The sequence below is a fragment of the Natrix helvetica genome (assembly GCF_964273705.1).
Source record: "Natrix helvetica genome assembly, chromosome: 2".
NCBI lineage: Eukaryota > Metazoa > Chordata > Lepidosauria > Squamata > Natricidae > Natrix > Natrix helvetica.
This window is the reverse complement of record NC_138552.1, coordinates 229,818,926-229,844,371: the sequence shown is the minus strand read 5'-3', so window position 1 is coordinate 229,844,371 and position 25,446 is coordinate 229,818,926.

Sequence of the window (25,446 nt, the reverse complement as noted above, 5' to 3'; positions counted from 1 at the left end):
ATGGTTATCTCCATATCATGATATGTCAATGCTTGCCCCCTTTGTACACCCAGAATTTCATCTCTTGTGCTTTTTCTAAGAAATTTAATATGAACCTCCCTGGGTACATTGTGTGTTCTAGCATAAGCTGAGTTCACTCTATAAACCAGGCCTATATCCCACCCCATCTGTTGTTTTTCTTTGTGTGTGTAGTCAGCCAGGATGCTTGTCATGATGTCCCTTATGTTTTCCCCATCTTCTTCTATAACATTTTGAAATCTAAGATAATAGGACATTCTCTCAAATTCTAATTTCATCTGTTGGGTGTCAAGATCTTTGTTCCCTTTCTGCACAGCTTCTACCACCCCCTTCACCTCCTCCACCCCCACCCCCCTTCCACAAGATTCAGTCTTTGTGAGTTCTTATAAATTATGGCTTGATTTTCTTTAATTTCATCTTTCATTTCCCTTAGCTGTTTCTTGATTTCCTCCTGGCCCTGTAAAATTTGTTGAAGCATTTGTTGAAAGTCCATCTCAGTAGTCTTGATTTGCATCAGTTCTGTTATCTTTGACTGTGTGGCTGGACTGGATGTTGCAGATGTTGGAGCAGAAGTGGCAAAGCCAGGTTTTCCAGGAGGTGGTCTTTTGGATGCCATCCTTTATAACGTTAGAAGTTCAGTCCATATATAAGATAAACAGTTAGAAAAGAAGGGTAGCCAGGTGAGTTCCGGGAGCAGAAGAACCAGGCAGAAGAGAATCTCTCTAATAAGTCTGGCAATAGATAAAAAGTTTCCCCTAGAAAGTTCAAAAAATACCAATCCACAAGAGTTTCCTCTGGGAGACACGGAGACAAAGACCGGAAGCCTGAATTTTAAAGGTGGAGTCAGGTTTCACAGTTCATAAAGACAACGGAAGTGTGCCATCTTGCCCTGCCAGTTTTGGGCACAGAGGCATAACAAAGTTTTTTTAAAAAGTTCCAAAAGTCCTCAAATCACAGTAATATATAAAATTAAATTGAAAAGAAAATCATCTCAACCTGGGTGAGGCTTCATTCGTTGGCTCTCCCCCCTCCTCCTCCCCTGGGGGCTGAGAGCAAAATTGTTCCTCGCCGCTTGTCCAAGGGGGGGGGAACCCCCCTCCCTCCAGCCGCGCCTCCAACTTGCTCCGAAAGTTGTTTTAAAGAAAGCTGAATAATCCTTCGTGCAGAATAGGGAGTGAAGAGAGAAGCAACCTCACCGCACCGCAGCTGCGTCCTTCTATTGTTGCATTCTGCAGTCGGCTTTAGCGAGGCGCGAGGCGCAGAAACGCGAAGCGCCCTCCGATCTTGCTCCCCGGTGCCTTGGGCGCGCGAGAGACCTCCCGCCGGCCGCCGCCGCTGCAGGAGTCCTCCGCGATGCTGCCCCTCCGGCAGGACCCCTCTGCGGGGTGTCCTGTGCCCCCCAAGGAGTGGGGAAGCCCACCGGGGAGCCGGAGTGGGCAAAGAGCTGCCCGTCGCTGCCGCCGCCGGAACCGGAACTCCCCCACTAGGTACGTCCTTAAATGGGCTCCCATTATATCACCCCATCCCTGCCCACCCGGTCGCCCAATCGCCACTCGCCTCTGCCCACCTGCTTGCCCCATCTCCCACTCGCTAATCACCTGCTCACCCCACCTACTTCTGCCCTATATATGTTCCCTTCGCTATGTGGCCCAGCTAATCACCTCGCCAGTCTCCTCCGCACCTTGCCCGCTCTGCTCAGCTCACCAAAGGAAAGCATGTTGCCCACTTGCCTTCACCTTGGGTTGGGGCACGAGGCCCAGGGACGCGCCATTCCCTGAGGTCCCAGAGCCAAAAGGTCTAAAGCTTCTGGCAAATATCACCAGGCTACCTAGGATCTTAAGAACATCTTCATCCTGTTCATATTCTACAACTTCCCGTCTCACTGTTTGTGCTATACAGTAAGCATATATTGAACATATACTTGTTGAAATTGTGTGCACTGTCGCAAGATTTATGAGTTAGTGATGAAAATTAGTGCCACTTTATTATAATTCATTTAACTGACAAAATAGTATTCATAAGGTACAGTGGTACCTGATCTTTCAGGTCCAGGTTTTCTGCCATTCTGTGTGTATCTTAATGAATTTTCCCCTTCTGACTTTGCATTAGTCCATTCAGATACAATGCTAAGCTGTGTTTAACAGTGTGAACAGCCTTCCTTTCCTTCTCAACATCCTTTATTTGCATGGGGAAGGAGTTTAAAAACTCCCATTGGCACTTGAAAGTAGCCAGTTTCTTGTTGCATCTGAACACAACTAAAGTGATTTCTTTAAAGTGGAATCCTTCACAACCAGGACAGTGCTTCTTCCCAACACATGCAGCCAAATTGCCTGACTAGTAATCTGTACAAAGTCTCACTGAACCTTTGTTTGGTAGCATTGTTCTACAAAGTCTAGTGAATATTTCTAAATTGATATTATCAACATGCAAGAGCTACTTTGGCCATCCTTCAGTGAAAAAATGGTATACATTTGTTTAACAAACAATACCCAAAGCCCTTAGAAGGACCAAGGGAGACAATACGTAAGTTAGGCTAATGTTCTTGGCCTGTAGCACAGATGTGTATAACGCTCCATTATTATTATTATTTTACTTTTTTTACTTTGTTGAAGAGCAAAGTTTCATGAAACTTCATTTTTAGTGGAAATGAGGTTGAGTTTTAGATTGCCTGTTTTTTTATTTTCTCCCCAAAAGCCATTTTTTGCTTTTTGGGAAAAGAGTTAAAATTGAAAAAGAAAAGGATGGAGCAATAAGGAAAAAAATCAAACTCCCCAATCAAGATATATGCACACCTTTCTTATCTATTTATATGCTTTCTAAATATTCTTTTTGCAAAAAAGAAAGTTTTGGTTTTGTTTTTTTTTTTAAAAAAAACCAGATTCATTATTCATCTCAAATGGATTCAGTGCTGCATGAATAAAGTGATAGTGCTTTCACCTGAGATTACTTCTTAATATTGATGTCTTGTTATTTCAGTCAAGGCCTTTTCTTTCTTTCTTTGTTGCCATTGTCAGTGCTGGGGTGATGATGATAAATGTTGGTATTCAATATATGTGGAGGACACAGATTGGTGAAAAGCTTTAGCATGCAAGATGACTAAGATGAGGTGGGATATAGACGGTTTTGCTTTCTGACAAAGTTTGCTGGCGAACGTTTGGTCATTAATGATTTTGTGAATATAGTGCAGATTATTTGAAACCCTTGACTTGCTTCTTTTACTAAGGTGCCCATTTTAAAGACGGCACGGTAGTTAAATGTTTCCTCTCTTCTTTCAATGTGTGGTTTCTTTTTCATTGTTCTGAGTAGGGTCTTGGATTTCCATCCATAAAATCTGCCTTAATGTACCGATGATTTTCAGGACTGAGGTATTTTTGTCTGTTTGTATGTCTATATCTCTCCCTTCAATAAATCCTTCAATACTTTATGAAAAAAGTCCTCGGGAGTAGGATAACACTGTGAATACAAGCCTATAGATTTCACCTCTGATACTTGTAAGCAGTGGTGGGATTCATTTTTTTTTACCACCAGTTCTGTGGGCGTGGCTTGGTGGGCATGACATGGCTTGGTGGGTGTGGCAGAGGAAGAATACTATAAAATCTCCATTCCCACCACACTCCAGGGAAAGGTTACTGCAAAATCCCCATTTCTTCCCAATCAGCTGGGACTCGGGAGGAAGAGCACAGATAGAGGTGGGGCCAGTGAGAGGTTGTATTTACCCGTTCTCTGAACTACTTAAAATTTTCGCTACCGGTTCTCCAGAACTGGTCAGAACCTGCTGAATACAACCTCTGTTTGTTACTACAGTATTAACGAAGAACATGTTCAGAACAAAAAATAATTATCATATAATTGTTGCAAGTTGTTTGAAACCTACAACTTATTCTGAATGCTTTGACTTCAGTCGGAAACATGGGAAATGGCTGCGGATGTGGTGAGTTCATTAGAAATGACCATGGGAAATAACTACATTTTGCTCAGTAAGAATATTTTTTTTTTTCATTTTTTCTCAAACCTTGCTGTCTGTTGTATAGTTCTTCTTTCGTTTTCTGAAAAAGGAAAATAAGTGAACGCCTTTTGAAAACCCAAACTGTAAGGCATTTAAAATGGAAAGAGAATGTGTGACTCTGATACTAAACATAACAATCTTTATTGCGGGTGATAAAATGAATGTTAAGGAATGTCTTGGTTGATAAAGAGACACTAATTTGTTCCTTACATTCTTTTTTACTTACATACTTCTGCATAATATAATATAATTCCAGCTTTTGTGTTAGATGCAGTAAGATAGCAGTAAGTATTTATGACATAGTCCAATGCAAAGTAACACTTGAAGAGAACAGTGAATTTCAAGGGTAAACTGTATTTATGAGAGATAGCAGTAGAAACTGATGTAATCCTATAGCCTTGGAAAGCTGGAGCCATTGAGTTTCCACAAGAAAATAAATAATTTCCAAGGACTTTTTAATAAGACACATTGTGGTAATATAGCTCACCACGTTTTTCAGGACTTTAATTTATCCGGTGCTTCATTTAAAGCTATAGTCCCAATAGATATAATAAAATAATAATAATACATCATGCATTAAGAATTTTTCTACAACAGAAGAGAAGAGTCAAAACCATGGCCAGACTGTGCAAACTCCAAAATGCAATGCTTGTCTCTGTTGAGCATCTCCACTGCTCTGCAGAGGGCAATGGCAAACAGTCCAGAGGGAAAGAATATCGGCTAGTGTCTGGGAGGCAGCAGTTTTTGAACACTGTCAAAATGACATTAGCTGACGGTCAGGCTTTGAATCTGGTCATGAAAAACATTTGTGCAAAACTGGAGTTCTCAGAGATGGCTAAATCTGCAAGCGTTGCTCAAAACATTTTGAATGGAATATGTAGGTGACCTTGGGGGATGAGGAGAAGAATGAAAAGTGGAGACAAGAGAAGGAGGAGTCTCCAGTAGCTTAACTGTCAAAGGAACAAACTTAGGAAGGGCCTGCCATAATAAAACAAGCAGTTAAAAGTGGCAGCAGATACTTTGGACTTCCAGACTTGCAAGATTCCTGATTAAGAGACCTTGAACAAAGAACCAAGGAATTAAGCATGATCTTAAGGGGAAAAGTTACTGAAGATAACAGCAAGTCAAATTAAAAAGAAAAAGCTAAAAGAATCTATTGGTGTTAATATTGCTGAGAAATTTGAAAAAAAACTTGCCAAGTTAATTTAAAAAATGAGTCTAATATTCCATCTCTCCTCTGTCCCCAGATGCCACTAGTTGCTCTCTTTACACTAAGAACTATTTCTATTTTAAAATTCATCTGATGGAGAGGGAGGGGGAGGGGTGAGGGAGAGAGGGAGATGGAGACAGAGAGGGAGGGAGGGAGGGAGGTTTGAATAAAATCATTACCAAAGCCACCAATGCTTCAACATAATAAATACAAAATATAAGGTTGATTTCCAAGACAAGAAGTGCAATTTAACAGGGCCTGCCCTCATTGACACCTGGAAGGATTTAGGTAATTGATATTAACCAGCTTATCTTTTGATATTTGCTCCTGCTCTCCTCTGTACAGAATGTAAAGCAAAGAAGGAGTTCACACTGTCTCTCCTTTTTGGGGTGACCTCATGATAGATCTGATTCTACAGAAACGGAGCCTAGCAAAATGGCATCGAGTAAATGTTCTCATGCTTAACATTTTGTTCAACCTTTCAGTATGGATTACTGCTCTGGGTCCTGCAGGCTTTTCGTATTATTGCTGCACTTGGACTTCTCTAGCATCCTTCTTGGCAAGCGTACTTCAAGAACAACTTGAAGATTACATCACCTTTCAAAGATGATATTCACTCTTATTTCCTAGAATAGGTTTTACTGAGTCATGGCTAAAATCATTATTGTATGGTTTATAACATAAGAAAAATCATTGCAAAGCAAACCTGCTTAGCTAGCTCTACTATGTGGATAAAGCACAGAAAGGTACCTTGTAACACAACTGTATATGAGATTGTGTATGCGAATGGTGGATTTTTGGATATACGTCTATTTGCACAATTGATTCTGTCTCCATTTCATTTCACAAAATTTTTGAATCTGGTCATGAACACATACACGGGTGGTGATCAAACATGGCCGCAGCCAATTTCCCCTTTCACCTCATTTTTTGTAAGCGCCAAATTTCGGGTCACGCCTAAATCAGGTTGCAACCAAAGTTATGGAATGAATTATGGCCGTGACCAGAGGTTCTACTATAATGGTATTTTTCCAATTGTCAGGTGGCATTCAGACACCCCCACTCTGCATTTTCTCTGCTCCTTTTAATCCTATTTCTTCCCTGATCTCTTTGACTACATGACTTGCACCCATTCTTTTTTCGTCATATACATTATATATTTCTGTTCTTACTTTTTGCAGCAGTCGTTCTGTTTTATGCATCAGTTCCATCATCCACAGACTTGTTCATGGGATCATTCTACCAAGCTTCCTTTTTCTTATTTTCTGCTAGTGTAAGTCCTCATATTCACATTACAACCAGTAATATATAATGGCCAGTTTAGTTTCTTCCTGGCGTTTTCCTGCAAATGCAGGGTCTACTTTTTTTCAGATGAATCAACAATTCCTGGTTGCAATAGGAACTGGATGAGCAGTTTGTCATGCAGGCTGAGATAGTGAGCTGAGAGAGAGTGACTGGCCATAGTCACCCAGCCAGTTTTCATGCCTAAAGTGGGATTAGAATTCTGGTTTTTAGACTGGTATTTTAACTGCTGGACCAAACTGGCTCTCTTACTGTATGTAATGGCCAGTATTCCTTTCTTAACACACATTGGGCAATTTAGAAAACTCTCTCCTGTTAGAGAGAGTTTCTCCCCACCATAGATTCTTTATATTTCTGCAAACATTATATTTATGCAAATATTGGAGTTGACTTGGATATATTGCTATCTCCCTCTTGTATGGAGAACGCATCATTTTCTATACAGGTGTTTCTCAGATTACAATAGCAATTGGGATGCTATCACTCCAGTCATAAAGCATAAGATCACATGAACATGTTGTTTAGTGACGACAGTCGTGGTTTCGTTTGTTAAGCAAGGACTGTGAGTTGTTAAGAAAGGACCTCATATGATTGTGACTTCCAATTTCCGGCCAGATTCCACTTTGATTTTGCTTGTGTGAAACTGGCCGGTAATGTCAGAAATCTTGATCACATGACCACAGGGATGATTGTAGAAGCTGGATCTATGAGGGCCCCTCATAAGTAGCATTTGTTTATGCTATTGTGACTTTGAATTGTTGCTCAACGGTCATAACCCAAGGACTACCTCTATACAAAGGACTATCTTCAAAGAATGAGTTCATCTGAAAAATAGTGATGCATCTTCTGAATGGTGAAGTAGGTCAACATATAAAATATTTTGTTTTATTTTTGAAGCTACAGCAAACACTAATGAAAACATCAGAGATATGTTTCGTCAGATTTTTGATGGACTCACATGGGCTTTAATGATAGTTGCTTTTGTTGTTTATGATATGTGATAATGTCTCCAAAAAATGCCTTCAAGGTGTGTTGGACTATAATTCCCATACTCCTATAGTTAGCAAGACCATTTGGCTAGGGAATTTGAAGTCTACTATGTCTGGAGGGGGCACCTAGTTGGAAAAAGCCAGTGTATAACATTAAAATAGCAGCCAATCATGACCAAAGAAAAGGTCCATAAATAAAAAAATGTGGCAAGATTATCCCAAGCCATAAATAGACATCTGTTTCTAGCTGGTATGGCCACCTGGCCTCTCTACTGGAGACCTTGATGGTAGCGATTCCAGAGATGTTGAATAATGCAAACATTTGTGTTGATATGAATGGGAACATCTGCTTCTGTCCTGAACTGTTCTTTTCTTTCCCCATTTTCATGTCCATAATTACTTAACATTGTTAAGTTTTGCTCACAGCAATATTGGAGGAAATAGCTATTCTTAATAATACAACATAGCATTTTATGTAGTACTATTCTTAGTACAGATCTCTATATTTAAGCTGCATATTAGATTCTGCCAAAGCAAACTATGAATTATTCACAGCCCTGCATTTTGACTCTAATACTAATGCACAAGTTTATTGGAAGCTTCATCCAATTTTTAAAAGAATTAAGAATTGGGGAAAAAAGTATGGTATACTTTAAGCTGTGCATGCAAGTGCCAATTTGCTGTATCCACTTCTCTGACGACTCCTAGAGTTCCCAGGCCTCTTTGCCTTTAACCCATTCATAGGTTTCTTTTGTTTTATACAAATTATGTGATCATTTTTTAATGTTTTAAAAAGTATTGTTATGCTCTTTGAGCCTGCATGGTCAATTTGCACCAAAGATCTGGAAATATGCCCATACTTTTCTCACTAGAACATGGGAAACCTTATTTTGTGTGGTTGTTCTAGTTATGATGGTGGTGGTGGTGATAGTATCCATTCAGTAATGTCTAACTCTTGATAGAATAACAGAGTTGGAAAGGACCTTGGAGGTCTTCTAGTTCAGCCCCCTGCTCAGGCAGGAAACCTTATGGTTGCCCATGTCCAATCTCTTCTTAAAAATCTCTGAACTTCTGGAGGCAAGCCATTCCACTGATGAATTGTTCTATCTGTCAGCATATTTCTCCTTACTTCTACATTGCTTCTCTCCTTGATTAGTTTCCATCCATTGCATCTTGTCCTGTCTTCAGGTGCTTTGGAGAAAAGTTGACCTTCTCTTCTTTGTGGCAGCCCATTGCATATTGGAACACTGTTATCATTTCAATCCTAGTCCTTCTTTTCATTAAATTAGACCACACCCAATTCCTGCAACTGTTCTTCATATGTTTTAGCATCCAGTCTCCTAATCATCTTTGTTGCTTTTTTTTCTTTTTTTATCTATGGCGACCAAAACTGGATCTTCCCAAGGCATTATAAAGTGGTACTAACACTTCATGTGATCTTGATTCTATCCCTCTGTTAATTCAGCCTAGACATGTTGGCTTTTTTTTTGGCAGCTGATGCACACTGCTGTTCATATTTAAGTGATGTCCACCAGGATTCCAAGATCCCTCTCACAGTTATGATTCTATGGGCCAAGTCTCTCCATATCTTCTGATCTTGCACAACGTCTTTGAGTTGTTCTACGTTCTGATTAGCGTCAACTTTGATGGTGTCCAGCCACCGGGGTTTCCTTTTACCACTAACTCTTTCAAGCAACATGGTTAATCTGTTTGTGGATAGTTTTAGTCTGGTTCCTTTGTTGAGACTTGTCTGGCTTGGTGATCCTTCTTGTATACTTTCTGGTGGTATACCTCCAGCCTAACCCTCAATCTTAAGAAAAAAACACAAGCCCCTCTCCTGCAACAAGGAGAGGGATCAAGTTATATGACCTGCATCCAATTTACTTCTTTACCTGCAATAGTTATTATTACTATTACTATGGGATCAAAAAAGTCACCAACATCTTGTTCAACCCCTAACCCAAAATGAAAATGGAAGGCATTTGCTTAATACAAGAAATAAACATGGATATATTATATTACAGTGAAACTGATAAAGGTTCCATAGCAGTAGGATGAGCTTTTAACCAGAACAAATTTACTATGTACAAAATTACAAAGAAGACTAATAAAATCTGTACTCCTGTAATACTTTTTTGCCCTCCATGATAACCACACATGTTAGAAATCCAGTTGTTGAAAAAAATGCTTTTTATGTACAGAAAACATACGCCAATGAAGACAACATGTTTGCATAACATCGTGTATTAGAAGAAAGCACTAGAAATATTTTACCATATTTAGCAATTCATTTGCATTACAAAACATGACAACCCCCTGTTTCCCACTGGCTAGATGTCTTTATGGGAATTCATTTATGTGAAGTTTTGGGAGGGGGGGAAGAAACTAGAGTGCAGGAAGAGAAATCTATAATTTATACTTCATTGGCAAAATGGCAGGTGAAAAAGATTTGAGTTACACTGGAATGTCCTCCAACTCTTAATCTAGTTCTTCATCTAAGAAATATTTTTCGATTAAAGTGCCAGTCCCGGTCTTCCTGGTGGTCTGGGGCTGTCATTCAAGAGGGGTGTGATGCCTGAGACAATCTTCACCTGCGATTGTGATGCCAATGCTCGCTAGTGCGCAGGCCCTCCTCGCTTCCTCATTGCAGAGGCTATGGTGTGCAACCGGCAGCTTGTTGGTACCCGCCGCTTTGTGATCCCGGGTGGCGGAAGGAGTCTGGGCAGCCCCAAGGTGTGTTTTGAGGATGGGACTACAACTCTACAAAACGTTATGTCCAATTCTCTCCTTCATAGTGACACAGCATAGTTTTATATCCCAGCAAGCAAATTGCCCCCTAATTTGTATAAGTGATCATAGAAGTGCAGCTAGGTCATGTTAAATTCTTAAACTCTTGATTTTATGCACCTTTTTCTCTTACTTTATGACACATAATCTAAGCATATAGTACTACTCCCTCTTGCAATGTACTGTGGTAATTGAAAAAATATTTGCAAAATTTCTTCTCAAATAGGAAATGTTGAATTCTTTAATTAAATAAATATACTGACTTAATAATGAATATGATCTTGGACTTGGGTGCCCCTAAATCAAGGTTGCACAACTTACTCCCAAGAACCATACATATTCTTTCCAAAGCCTTGGGTGAGTTCCCAAAACACTCCAAAACTGACACAAAGTGAAACCCAAGGGAAAATTATTAAAAACACAAGGACTCCATAATGGCAACATCAAGTACCTTTGCAACACTTTTGAAAACAGTGGCTATTGCAAGCTTGAGATGGTTCAAAATTTTCACAGTAATTTGTCCCTGTGCAAATGTTTATATGTACACTAGCAGTTGTATACTAGCAATTCTGTTTCTGGAGATACTATAAACAAAAAGACACAAATGTTAGCATTAGTAGAGCAAAGAGGATGCAGAGTTTCCATTCTTATATATACATATTCATGAAAAGATTCAAAACTGCCCTTTCCATTAAAGGGCATTTTAATCCTGTCATATGCTTTTGGAATAAATAGTTACAGGCTACATGAGAGAAAGTAAGCTAAGATTCAATTTACAAAGAACGCCTCATATTTTGATCATGTTTGACAATTGCATAAAAACTAGTACAAATAATCCTTGACTTATGACTACAATTGCAACCAGAATTTCTATTGCTGAGGGTTGTCATCATTTGGAAAGACATAACATGACCATGCATGATTTTGCCACCATTTTTTGCAACAGTTAAATAAATCATGATGAATCTGTCTTCCCTCATTGTCTTTGCTTGCCTAGAATCTAGTTAGGAAGGTCATAAAGTGATCATATGACTTACTCAACTATCATAAATATGTGCTGTTTGCTAAGTGATCATCACAATCACATCACTAAAGGGACACTGTGATGTCCATGAATGTGAGAACCAATAAATACATTTTCTTAGCACCATCATAACTTTGAATAGTGAATGACTGTAAGTCAAGGACAATCTGTAGTTGTATGAATAAGAGTTCTAGTCAACTATAACTGTCATGGATTTGTGACCTTGGTTATAGTTGTGATTATTGGCTATAATTCCTGAAACATATGCATTAGCTGGGGTAGGGTGAATTAGCTAGCTCACGTATTAGATTTTGGTTAACATTTTTTGTGAAGGAATAAACTTTTTGGTGCAACCTGCTGAAAAATCCCTTTGGCTGAGTTCCACAGAAATAAATCAGATCCATTTGCTGGACACAAATTAAAATGAAACCTATGTGGGATTGCTACTTTGCAATTGGGGGAATTGGTGAGAGGCTGTCATTATTGCCTTCTTTCAGAAGCTCCTCAGGGCCATTAGGTTGGCCCTGGTGATTTAAGAGCCATGGTGGTGCAGTTGTTAGAGTGCAGTATTGCAGGCTACTTTTGCTGATCACCAGCAGCCAGCAGTTTGGCAGATCAAATCTCACCAGGCTCAAGGCTGACTCAGCTTCCATCCCTCTGAGGTTGGTAAAAGGAGGGCCCAGATTAGGCTGACTCTGTAAACTGCTTAGAGAGGGCTGTAATGTACTATGAAGTGGTATATTAGTCTAAGTCCGTGATGGCGAACCTATGGCACGTGTGCCACAAGTGGCACGCAGAGCCATTTGTCAGGGCACACAAGGTGCTCCCCTGTCAGCTGGCCAGCGTGCATGCGCGCGCTGGCCAGCTGCGTTCATCTTTTTAAAAGCTATTTTTCGCCTTCCCCAGGCTCCAGAGGCTTTATAGGAGCCTGGGGAGGGCGAAAAGAGCCTTTCCCCCCCTGGAGGCTTCAGGGACCGTCCCTGAAGCCTTCGGAACGCTTAAAACCACCCTCCGAGCAAACCGGAAGTGACTTCCCGGTTGCTCGGAGGGTCGTTTTAAGAGTTCCGAAGGCTTCAGGGACCGTCCGAGGCTTCCCTGATGCCTTCAGAGCGCTTAAAACGACCTCCGAGCAACCCGGAAGTCACTTCTGGTTTGCTCGGAGGGTGGTTTTAAGCGCTCCGAAGGCTTCAGGGAAGCCTCTGGACAGTCCCTGAAGCCTCCGGAGGGCCTCCGGAGGGTCGGGGGAGGCTCTTTTCGCCCTCCCCAGGCTCCTATAAAGCCCCTGGAGCCTGGGGACAACAAAAAAAACATGTAAAAATGGGGGGGGGTCATGCGTTTTGCGCACATGCACACTGGGGGTCGCGCGTTGCATTATGGGTGCGGCACGCCCGCACTCGACCCCCCTGTGCTCCCCCCACTTGTGGCACGTGAGCCAAAAAAGGTTTGCCATCACTGGTCTAAGTGTTATTGTTATTGCTAATACCCTACCCCATCTTCTCTGATATTTTCCAGAATGAAAATTAAACTGCCTGAAAACAGAAGATCCAAAAGCAATACTACTTTCCTAAACAGAAAGTTCCAAAAACAGTACTCTGCAGCTAGGAATGAAATTCTGTCTCTTTATTTGGGTCTTGGAAAAATATAATGAGGAGTTTTTTTAGTTGCAAAATAATCTTGATTGCAGGGACCCTTTTCTGTCTACCAGTTCTACTCTGCTATAATCATTGTGGTCATGGATGGAAAGTCTAGAAAGAAGTAACAGTTGATTATAACAAAAGCTTGGTCCCCTCCAAATGTGTGTGTGTGTGGGGCGTATTTATTTAAAGGATTCATTTGGTTGCTCATAATGCAAAAATGCAATTGTAGATGGAATACAACAAGAAAGCCAAATTACAGTACAAACAAACTTATCAGGCAGTAATAATCAAGTACACACCTTCCACTTTGGAGAATGAGTTTCTTTAACATCCTATCCCCAACAGCCAGCAAAACAGCCAGGATTTCAAGGTCTTCCTGAAGGCTGGCAAGATTGGAGCAAATTCAGTTCTTATCATATCTTGCAGATGTTGGGTCTATGACTTTGTAGTGAGATGGGCAGCAAACAAATTTAACGATAAATTTAAAAAAAACGATAGGCACCAGCTGAGAGAAGGCTGAGAATTTATTTATTTATTAACATTATATGCTGCCCGTCTTATGCTGAAAATCTCACTTTGAAAAGTGACTCTTTGGCTTAAGAAGTAAGAACAATATTAATTGTCTCGGGTATTTCATCCTATTTCATCCCTTATCATCTAGATATGGCATTCAAACTCTGATGGTGCCCAGACCAATGAATGTGATGTCATGACACATGCCTGCCCTTGAGTTATCGAGTTATTGATGTCTTATGCAAGCAGCACACAGAGAGTGAAATTTGCATCATGATGTCACAGTACGTGTTTGGTCACACAGAAGAGTCACAATATTTATTTATTTAATTTATGCTATCCAATGTTTGCATACCATCTATCATAGAACTCTGTGGGCAAAAATATGTAATATAATATAATATAATATAACATAATATAACATAACATAACATAACATAACATAACATAACAATATAATATAATATTATATTATATTATATTATATTATATTATATTATAATATAATATAATATAATTCATTCATTCATTCATTCATTCATATATCTAAATAATAAGAATGAGATGGTCATATTGCAAGAAGAACTAATGGCAGGTGGACTAAGGCAGTCATAGAATGGATTCCACTTGATAAAAAGCATTCACAAAAGAGACCAAAGACAAGATGATTGATGATGTCAGCAAGTATTGTGGGCCCAACTGTCAAAGGAAGGCTCAAAGGAAAGACCGTGTTGGTTGGAAACCTGCAAAAGAGGCCTTCATTCTGCAGTGGATAGACAATGGCTAGAATGATGATGAAGAATTAAACATTAAGGTATAATTAAGTAGGCTCCAATGCTTTGGACAAAGGCCCATTGAAATAAAACATTCAGGGACTTCCTAGTCATGAAGAGTTAGTGAGCCATGCAACTCAGTAGTGGGATTCAAAACTTTTCGCTACCAGTTTGATGGGCATGGGGGAGTGGGGGGGCATGTGACTGAGTGGGCATGGCCAACCTGACATCACTCATGCCAACACCCACTCAGTCACATGGCCCCCCACCTAGCCATGCCCACAGGGAAAGGTAGGAAAATTTTAGGATTTTTCTGTATCTCCCTCTGCTCTCAATTCGCTAGTGGCCCCTGTTTCCCTGCTTCCTCCCCCACCACTGCCTCTTTGGTTGCTTACCTTCTGTGGTAGCTGATCCAGTCTGGAAGGCAAGCTGACTAGAGTTTTCGGTGGCCCCCAGCCAGCTGCTGTTGCTGAGAAGCAGGTAGCTGGCAACGAAGCCTCCCAGCTGCTGCCTCTTTGCATACCTGCTCTCAAAGAGGCTGGCGGCTGGTCGCAGGTCACTGAAACGTCCTCCAATCAGAAAAAAACCCAGCTTCCGTCACCGCCATCTTCTTTACGCATGTGCATCCCATTGACTTGCAAGTCCCACTAGTCCAGGAGGACCCTTTCGGGGACCTGGGCAGCCAGCCATTGCTACTGGTTCACCAAACTGGGCAAAATTTCTGCCACCAGTTTCAGGAAAATGCAATTAATTTGATAACACTTCTGATTCAATCTTGCTATGTAAAGGTAAAGGATTCCCTGCAAATTTTACTCTGCTAGTTATTGCCAATTATAGGGGGTGATGCACATCTCTGTTTCAAGGCCATTGAGCCAGCAATGTCCAAAGACATTTCCATGGTCATGTGGCCAGCATGATGTCACAGATCACTGTTACCTTCCCACCGAAATGATACCTATTTATCTATTTGCATTTGCATGCTTTCAAACTTCTGGGGGGGAAAAACTGGGGTAAGGATGGGAACTCAACCTGTCACGTGGAACTCGGGTCTTGAACCTGGGTGGCTGGCTTTCCAGTCAACAAGCCCAGACTCTTATCTGCTGAGCCACTACACTACCCTATCTTCCTATGAAACTTATCTAATTTCTCTGTGATTTGTGTGATATAAATACACAGATACATAGATAAATGACAAATTGATGCATGATAGACAGGCAGACAGACAACAGATGTACACATACTGATGGTAATTTGAACTTTAAATTGCCCAATGTTTAGAGTTTTGTTGATGAAATTAATGGTGTCATTGACATCTAAATGTAAGACGCTACAAGTATACATAACAGGCTGGTGTCCAGAAATGTGATGACTTCCTCTTCCTTCCTTGGCGCTGTCAATGTCCCTTTTATATTCTTTATCTTGTTTTACTTGGATGATTGTTATTTTTTTTATTTTACTGACAGAGAACATTTCCACCTGGATCTGTCTGCATTTTTACAGGTTTTCCCTTGTGACATTCATTTTATTGACATTAATTATAGAGTCTTGTACATGCAGCCTGAGTTTCTCAGTTGTTTAAAAAAAAGAGCTGAACTGAAATATTTATTGAAATGCTTTTTTCATGTTGAGTGGTATTTAGCATTGGTTGTTACAGAAAGTAAACCATAGTTTGGAAGCATGCACTGTGCTAAATACATTGCGTGCAGCTGCCCTTCCATTTTTAATGAGCTCTAATGTAAGTTGGAACCTGACTCTGCTTGGGACTTCCTTGTTGAAGCCACTTGTTTTGCAAAATCCTCCTTGAAATTGTGGGTATGAAATAAATAAGTAAGCAAATAAGTAAGTAAAACTGAACTGAAAAACAAACATTAGGGATGAAAATATATAAAGAAAATCAAATCAAAAAGAGTAATGCAAACTGTATACTGTATTTGTAGAAAGCCACAGCAATGACCTTGGAGCAACTATGCAGTGACATACAAAAACATACCTTAAGCCCAGGAATTGAGGGAAACATAAAAAAGACTGAATTACCCTAACTTTCTGGTGTATAGAATGGTGAAGGAGAGAATTCAAACTTTCAACATTCTGTTACAAGAGTCAATATCAATAAAGTAGAGTTCCAGTTGGATTTGTGGAGTGTTTTCTGACCTGGTCTACTTCAAAGGGCTGACATCTGGAGGTCTTGACATCTTGAAAGCCTGCCTGGTTCTCTCCGCCCTTCCTCTTATACTGGAGTGAATTTGGGAGCTTCTTTCTCATACTTTTATTGTTGTCCAACTTTTGTTTGTATAAACATCACTGCCTTTGTCTCAATAGTTCAGGATTATGTCTGTCACTGTCTATAAGCATTTTGGTATTAGAAGGTCAGAATCTCGGGTCAGTGGCAATCGTAGTTGATCTCAAAAGTATATCAAACTTTCAGACCTGATAGAGAAATTGAGAAGAATTCAGGCAGTAGCAAACCATTTGCATATTGTTACCAATGAAACTATCCCAACATGTCCAGATAGTCACCAGGAACTAAGTTCAACTTGAGAGCAACTTTATTTTAAAAGAGCAGAGAACTTCAGCTAAAGAACTTCAACTAACATAGAATCATATGCTTCTTGAACATTTGATTTAGCTTTATCAGGTCCGATATCATTTTTTAAAAAAAAAAGGAATTGGCTATTATGAACACAATAAAGCAATCTCTTGATTTCTTGTTTTAATGTTTTAGTATGGTATACAGTCAGAGAAGATTTTTAAGTGTACAAAATAATTACCTGGATTTGTATGATAAAGGAATCCATACTATAATATATTTATAAACAATGATATTTTTAGTATTTGGGACTGAGAAAAATGGGAATATTTGCAAGTATTCCAACAATTCATATTTCAAGCTTTGAGAATATTGGCAGGGTTGATACCATGAGGGCAGAGCAAGATATCTTAAACAGAAGAAGAACCTAGGGAAGGTTAAAGTTTGGAAAGAAAGCCCCAATGAAATGAAGCCAAGGGATACGACCGGTACGCCCCAGTGCGGGCATACCGGTGCCTGCTGGGAGCACCAGGTAACGTTCCGGTATGGTGCTCTGGAGGGCCCACCCATCTGCCTGTTCTCCTTACCTATATTTGAGCCGATTGGGGCTTTCGCCCATGTGCACTGAGTGTATGTCACTTGTGCGATGCTCCGCCAGCAGCTGGAGCATCACAGGCAGTAAGTACGCATGCACTTACTGCACGCTTGCTGTGCGCGTTCAGGTGCTGGACACCGGGTCCTGTTGCAGCGTACTGGTTGCAACAGGATCCAGAACCCACCACTGCAAGGGACATGTTGACCAGTTGAACAAGGAGTAGGACAAATATATATGAGCCCCCCTTTTGTTTAATGTATTTATGGATAATTTGGAGATGTGATGGCTGGGTTGTGAATGTGCACACTTTTGTGTGCAGAAAGTGCCTTGTTGTCAGTGAAGAGAACTTAAATTATTTCCAGTTAATAATAGAGTGTTTAATCCCACAGTTTGAAAATGTAGTAAAGATCAAGTAATTGAGTTTGACAAGGAAAAGGGAATGCATGATTGAAAGTTATACAAACACTGTGAAAAACTATAACACATATAAATATGCTATAAACTACAGCAATTTGGGGATCTTGACAGAGTATTGACTAAAATGGGAAAGTGAGTGGAGAGATTTTTAAGACATAAAAACTCTGGTACTGGGTAATCTGTTATGAGAAATGAATGTTTGCTGAAAGAAGAGGAAATGTTTGTGTATAAGAGCAAGCTTTTACCCACCTTGTTACTTGGAAGGGAGAATTGAATGTGTCAGGAGAAATATAAAAGTAAATTGAAACCAGAGGGGAATGGCTTACTTAAGAAATATGGGTAACAAACAAGAACCAATATAGGTTGAAGTAGATTGAATATCAGTGTGAATGATCAGTACAAAATAAATCACATGTGGGTGTGCTCTATAGAGAGAATGAATAAGGACTGAATTGCAAGAGAAATATATAAAGAAACTGTTGTGTACTGAGCCGGTCCACCAGTAGGTGGCGCTGCGTAGACCTTCTTTCATTGGCCCATACATCCGGCGGGAGAATCCTGGTTACCCTATTGGTTCCCCGACTGACGGCGTTTGTATAAATTGCTGTCAGCCGGGGATTGTTTATCTCGGTTTTAGTCAGTTACTGTTGCTTGTAAATAAAGATTAACGTCCAGCAGCCTTCTTGTACTTCTTTGCCTTGGAACGCAAAAGAAACTAGTTTAATTAGCATAGAGTCCTCATGCATTAAAATGTCATTTCCAATTTGGTGCTCTCTAACTTTATTGGACTACATTTTATTATTTCTTTTATTCATTAAACATAAAACTCAGTCAACTGAACATTTAAAGATTTGTCACAAATACCATTGACTGGTGCTAATGGTTGATACGGGTTGCTGCCAGCATCTTAGGTATCAATCAAGTCTCCTCTTAAAATATATGATGTTCCTAGTAGCGCAGTTTTTGCAGTTCTGCTGGTGTTATTGCAGGAAGCTGTAATTTCTTTATGTGTTTTGTAAAATTCTTTGACATGGTGCCAAGTGCCCCAATGACAATGGGTATCACTGTTACATGCTTCATCCATAACTGTGTAGTTTCGATGGCCAGGTCGCGATATTTCGTGATTTTTTCCAGTTCTTTTTCTTCGACTCTGGCATCTCCTAGTACAGCGATATCAATAAACTGTATGCTTCAGCCCTCTACAACCGTGATATCCAGCGTTTTGTGTTCCAAATGATGATCTGTCTGTATTTGAAAGTTCCACAAGATGTTCACCTTCTCATTTTCGGTAACTTTTTCCATTTTGTGCTCCCATGACTTTTGGGATACAGGTAAGTCGTATTTTTTACATAATGACCAGTGGATTAATTTAGCAACTCGGTCGTGTCTAGCTTTGTAATCAGTTTGTGTGATTTTGCTGCATTCACATGTGAAACAGTTTTGACTTTGTTGTTGCAAAGTCGGCAGTCTAGATTGTCAGTGGATTTTTGTATCTGCTTTCATGGCATTAGTTTGTAGTGCTTGTTCTTGAGCAGCAAGTATTAAACCTTCTGTTTCTTTCTTGATGGTTCCCATCTTAAGTCATTTCCATGTCAAGCTGTCATCACATTTTCTTTCAATGTTTTTCAAGTGCTGTCCATGCAAAGCTTTGGTTTTCCATCTATTTAATCTGTCATCCAGCTGTTTTTCCTTATATTCTGCCTTTGTTTCTGTTGTTTTTATACTGTTCTCCATTTTCACAGCCTGCAGCAATTTTTCTGTACTTTGGTTCATATAATCATTCAAACTTCCTTTTTCTTCTTCTACAGTTTGATGTATTTGCAATAGCCCCCTGCTCCCTATTTTTCTTGGCAGGTACAACCTGTCGATGTCACTTAGTGGATGTAAAGCGTGGTACATATTCAAAAGTTTGCACCTTTTCCGGTCCAGGTTTTCTAGTTCAGCCAAAGTCCAGTTGATGATTCCAGCTAAGTACTGTATGATTGGAACTGCCCATGTATTAAAGGCTTTAATTATGTTTCCAGCATTCAGCTTTGATTTTAATATTTTGCGGATCCTCCTGATACATTCCTTTTGCATTGACTCTTTGACTTTTCCATTCAAGATGTTATCTGCTTCCAATATGCCTAGGTACTTGTAACCATCATCCTTTATTAATGTTTTCAATATATTTCCATTTCCTAGTTCTATTCCTTCTGTTTTTTCCATTTTTCCTTGCTGCACTGATAATATAATTATTTTCCAATTTGGTGCTCTCTAACTTTATTGGACTACATTTTTTATTATTACTATTGGTTAATCTTTGTTGAGATTCACAGCCTTTGGGGCTGGTTGGTAGCTTAACAGCTCGAGTCCTAACCAAGGACCTAGGAACTGTTAAGGTAATGTCGGAGGATGTAAGCCAGCGATGGCGTACCTTTTTTGGCTCGCGTGCCACAAGTGGGGGGAGCGCAGGGGAGTCATGTGCGGGCATGCCGCACCCATAATGCAATGTGCAACCCCCCAGTGCACATGTGTGCACTACAGCCCCCCTCCATTTTTACATGCTTTTTTCGCCCTCCCCAGGCTCCAGAGGCTTTATAGGAGCCTGGGGAGAGAGAAAACAGCCTCTCCTGCCCCCCCCCCACCCGGACGCCCTCCGGAGGCTTCCCTGATGCCTTTGTAGCGCTCAAAATGACCCTCTGAGCAAACTGGAAGTCACTTCCGGTTTGCTCGGAGGGTCGTTTTAAGAGCTCCGAAGGCTTCAGGGACCGTCAGGAAGCTTCCCTGACGCCTTCGGAGTGCTCAGAACGACTTTCTAAGCAAACCGGATGTCACTTCCAGTTTGCTCAGAGGGTCATTTTAAGCATTCTGAAGGCTTCAGGAGGCTTCCCTGAAGTCTCCGGAGCAGTCAAAATGACCCTCCGAGCAAACCGGAAGTCCATTCCTGAACTTCTGGTTTGCCCGTAGAGCCGGGTTTTTGTGCTCTGGAAGCTCATGAAGCTTCCGGAGGGCCTCAGGGGTGGGGGGTGGGGAGGTTCTTTTCACCGTCCCCAGGCTCCTATAAAGCCTCTGGAGCCTGAGGGTGAAAAATGGCTTTTAAAAAGGTGAACTCAGCTGGCCAGCACGTCCATGTGCGCTGGCCAGCTGACAGGGCAGTGCTTTGCATGCCCTGACAAATGGCTCCACGTCCCATTATGGCACGCATGCCATAGGTTCGCCATCACTGATATAAGCTGTTCCTAGTAGGGTGGTTTTTTGTAGAATCAGAATGTTCAAGTCCAATAAATTTAGAATTTCCAAATAGCGAGGTAACCCTTTAAGTATTGCTCCAAGGGCTGCAATTACAATCGGGACAACACATGATTTCTTTTTCCACAGTTGCTCGACTTCAATTTGCAAGTCCCGATTTTTCTTGCTGTTTACCTTCAATTCACGCATCACCATGTATTGCAATGTCAATGAACCAAAAAAAAAATTCTGTTCAACTATTGATATGTGAGGTGTGTTGTAGGCCAAGTGCCTGTCAGTCTGAATTTTGCAATCCAACAAGATCTTGACTTTTTCATTCTCTAGAACCTTCTCAACCTGATGTTCCCACTGGTTTTTGCTGTACTCAAATCCAAACCTCTGGCACAATTTCCAGCGAATGATTTTAGCAACTCAGTCATGGCATTGTAGGTAGTCAGTTTGTGAAATTTTGCTGCACCTACTGATCAATGGTTGACTGTTGTTGCTGTTGTTTTTGTTTTTGTTATATTATTATTATTGTTGTTATTGTTGTTGTTGTGTATTAAGCTCTCCTGCCATAGACTTGCCTGCTAACTTCTCCTGCCATAGACTAACATTGGTCGTTCCTGATTGGCCAAGACGCACCAACCAGCCGGCGGGAGAATCCAGCCTCCTGATTGGACTATCGCCTGACAGCTCGACTATAAAAGAGCTGTCAGCTGTCATTTGCTGGCTGTTTGCCTATCTGAGATTTGCCGTACTTCTGAGCTGTTTGTTACTGTGTAAATAAAGGTTGTGTTAGCTTCAACCTGCCTTACCTCAGTCCCTGTCTGCCTCGTTCTCCCTACAGAACTACTACTATTACTACTACTACTACTACTACTACTACTACTACTACTACTATTATTATTATTATTATTATCATTATTATTATTATTATTCAAGTGTATCACAGCGGCCAGTTGTTTCACCAGATTTGGCATTGATTACCAGTGGGGCCCCACCCAGGGGCCTACGACGTTGTTGTTGTTGTCGTCATCATCATCATCATCATCATCATCACAGTCAGCCATATGTTCAAACTGGATTTGGCATTTTTGTCTACCTATTGAGTCTTTACCAAGGACCTGGGATAGGCAAATCTGGATGTTTGATGGATGATGATGATGGTAATGATGATTCCCAGCCAGATTATTCAGTGGCCAGTCTTGGAATAATAGAAGACACATTAAATTCATCTGGAAGGCACTAATTGTCAGGCTGGTTTAAGGAGCCTGCAATGACTCTATGTGGTTTAAATTAAGAATAAAATGCCAATCTTTGTTTTCAGCTTTATAAACTTGGAGATAGGTAGGACATACCAGGAAAAAGGAAATAGGAGAGAATGCAGAAGGGCTTGGCAGTAGAACAAATGAGTTTTTATTAGGTGCTTAAATGCAATAACAGGATGAGCCAGCTGGAGATGAGGAGTTAGAGCATTCCACTGATAAGGTTCAACAAATGCAAAAGGTTACAGTAAAATTTAGACTTTTAAACAAGAAAAGTGCAGAAGTAGCAGTAAATGGCTATATTTATATTTCATTTCTTTACATGATAGCTGAAACATAAGGTCCTTTAGAGGTTGTGTTCTGCAGAAAATGTTGAACATTATAATAAATTTTCTAGGTCCTGAATAGACAGGAACTGCTGCCTTGATGCCGATGGCCAGATTTTCGGAAAATCTCTGCATGTTGGTAAACAGGTTTTGAGTTATTCAGAGAACTTGTCTACCTTCCACCCTTTGTCCATGTAATATATGTGACCTTGGGAGAATTTCTAAAAGAATTCTCAAAGTGATCTCAACCATTATGGAAAGTACCAAGGCATGTTTTGCAGATGATGGAAACAATTAGTAATGAAACACTAAACTGCTGTGGTTCTCATCTTCAAAAAGGAAAAAAAAACAGACCCTTGAAACTATAGACCAATCAGCCTACATCAATACCTGGGAAGATACTGGAAAAAATAATTTAAAAAACCAGATCTGTGAATGTCTAGAAACAAATAAAGTTATAACTACTAGCCAGCATGGATTTCTTAAAAACAGATCATGCCAACCAATCTTATTTCATTCTTTGATAAAGTGACTAAATTAGTAGACAAGCGAAATGCTGTGGACTTAGTATATTTAGACTACTCAATGAGTAGTCCTTAATGGTACTACATCTACATGGAGGAAAGTAAGCAGCAGGGTACCACAAGTTGTGTTTTAGGCCCAGTACTCTTCAATTTCTTCATAAATGACTTAGATGAGGGAATAGAAGGGGAATTCATCAAATTTGCACATGGCACTAAGCTGGCAGGAATAGCCAATACTCCAGAAGACAAGTTCAGGATTCAAAAAAAATCTTGATAGACTTGAACAATGGGCCCTATCCAACAACAAGGAATTTGCACATGTATATGTCTTTGTTTCTTATGTATGTATGTGTGTCTTTATCTGTATTTTATTTGCTTTGATTGTACGCCGCCCCGAGTCCTTCGGGAGAGGGTTGCGGCTAATCAAATAAAATTATTATTATTATTATTATTATTATTATTATTATTATTATTATTATTATTATTATTATTATTATTATTATTATTATTATTATTTAACATGGAGAAAAGCAAGGTTTTATACCTGGGCAGGAAAAACCAAAGATACACATTTAGATTAGGCAAAACATGGCATAAAAACAGTAACTGTGAGAGGGACCTTGGAGTCTTAGTGGATGATGACTTAAACATAAGTCAGCAGTGTGCAGCAGCAGCCAAAAAAGCTAATACAATTCCTGGTTATATCAACAGAGGCATAGAATCAAAATTATGTGAAGTATTAGTACCGCTTTATAAAGCCTAAATAAGACCATAGCTGGAATACTGCATCCAGTTTTGGTCACCACATTACAAAAAAGATGCCGAGACTTTGGAAAAAGTGCAAAGAAGAGCAGCTAAGATTATTAAAGTCCTGGAAAATAAAACATATCAAGAACAGTTGCAGGATTTGGGTTTGGCTAGTCTAGAAAAAAGAGGGACTAGAGGAGACATGAGAGCAGTATTCTAGTATTTGAGAGGCTGCCACAAAGAAGAGGGAGTAAATTTATTTTCCAAAGCACCAGAGAGCATGACAAGAAACAATGAATAGAAACTAATCAAGGAGAAAAGCAACCTGGAATTGAGGAGAAACTTCCTAACAGGACAATTAACCAATGCAACAGCTTGCCTTCAGAAATTATAGGTGCTTCATCACTGGAGGTTTTTAAGAAGAGACTGGACAATCACTTGTCTAAAATGGTACAGGGTCTTCTGCTTGAGCAGGATTAACAGATTAACAGAGTTGGAAGGGACCTTGTAGATCATCTAGTCCAACTCTTCACCCAAGCAGGAGACCCTACACCATTTCTGACAGATGGCAGGAGACTGGACTAGAAGACCTCCAAGGTCCCTTCCAGCCCTATTCTGATTAATATCTATATTTTCTTGGTTCATTGTTCACTTCTCATACCTTGAAATCCTCCTGTTTCCCATTTTAGGAAGGAGTTATATTTCCTTTTTATGTCCAGTCCAGAGACTGCAACAAAAACCAGAATGGATGAGGTAAATTAGGAGATTTTTTTTAAAGAAAAAGCAGTTAGAGTTTGATGCAGGGATGTGTAAAATAGTGCTGTCTTAAGGTTAAGATTTTCTTAGCTTCCTCCAATGCAAAAAAATCACTTCAATTTTGGGGAGATTTTCAAGAAATGCTGAGAGTCTTGATCTCTGGAAAAGTTTCCAAATAGAAGAAAAATGAATTCCTTCCCCATTACTTTGAGCGTATGTATTTGTACAATTGAGATGGCAGTAAGCGGCATGTAAACAGGCACTCATAAATGCTCATAGCTGCTGGGAAATGGGGTAGCATGTTAATGTAATAAATTATTATGGTTGGTCACACAATCAGCCAGATGTCTAGATTGGATTTGGCATTTTTTATCAATTTATCAAGTGTTTTTCTAGGATTTGAATTGGCCGATGTTTATCCTTCAAGATATTAGTAAGCAGTTTCCTCTTCATGAATTTGGTAATCTATCATCCAGATACTCCATGGTGTCCAACTCAATCCAGATGATTACATGCACATATCCGTGTGGTTTTCTTGATTAGAGGTCAGAAGTGACTTGCCATTGCTTTCTTCTGAGGTTTTTTTTTTTTTTTTTTGGACATATCAATAAAACCTGCATCCCTAGCATTTTCTGGTCGTCACCCATCCAACTACTAACCAGCTCTAATTCTACTTAGCTTTTCTGAAATCAGCCAGGGACATCTGCGTACTACCAGGAATAGTAAATTGGGTGAACAGGAAGAAACCAGAGAAATTGAGAAGGCTTTAATGGAACTGTACCTTTTACTCTTTTTAAGTGTCTGTGTGTTATTGTTG